This window comes from Sinocyclocheilus grahami, unplaced genomic scaffold, assembly GCF_001515645.1.
Source record: "Sinocyclocheilus grahami isolate Dianchi unplaced genomic scaffold, SAMN03320097.WGS_v1.1 scaffold2180.1, whole genome shotgun sequence".
NCBI classification, from domain to species: Eukaryota; Metazoa; Chordata; class Actinopteri; order Cypriniformes; family Cyprinidae; genus Sinocyclocheilus; species Sinocyclocheilus grahami.
In genome coordinates this window covers 71,003-71,920 of record NW_015507359.1, presented here as the reverse complement: position 1 = coordinate 71,920, position 918 = coordinate 71,003, and positions in this window count along the sequence as shown.

Genomic DNA, 918 nt, shown 5'->3' with positions numbered 1-918 from the left:
TCTTCATTTTTCACAAAAACACGCACACACACACACCCACACACACACACACACACACACACACACACACACACACACACTTAGCTATCTAAATGGGGACATTACATAGACTTCGATTGTTTTTATATACAGATAGTTATACACTTTTTAACCTAAACCCACCCCTACCCCTCACAGATAACTTTCTGCATTTTTACAATTTCAAAAGTTAAAAAAAACTTTGTGTACTTTATTTTTATAACAGTTTTACAAATGAGGACATCCACAAATTTATTTTTGCCGATTTTGTCAGGTTTTGCTCACTTTTGGGTACAAATTTGTCCCCAAAATAAGGTTAAGTACACACACACACACGTTATTTTGACAGGAAAATACAACAAATAATATGGTTTACATGTACGCATCGATTCAGTGTGGCATGCAAGACTCTCGCTCTCTCTCTTTGCATGTGTGAGAAACACAGCGCTATCAGTAAAGCGACGGTGAGTCGTGCCTTCACACTAGTTTACGGTGCGCCACATACAGGTGCGCTGCGTGCTACATAGCATCCATTGAGTACATGACATGATCCATCGAGCGCATCCAAATAGTACAGATCGCTTGATGGAGAGCGAAACTCGAGCGCTCAGTCAGCGTGTTTATCGAGTGAAAATCTGTGTTGAACGCCTCTCTCACACATACTGGCGTGTAAAATCTAAGAAGTTATTAGCCAATGGCTAATGTTAGACATTATTTAGTTGCCCAGAGTAAGATTTAGTCACATATGTGAGTGATTTACTCGCAATGTAGAGGGTTGCTAATCCACTGGCACTTGACTCAATAGTGTGTGTGCTACATCTCTAGATTATAAAACACTGCATTCTGTCAGCAATGTAACGCCATTTATTTAAATTGTATTTATTTCTATTTTATTTAAAA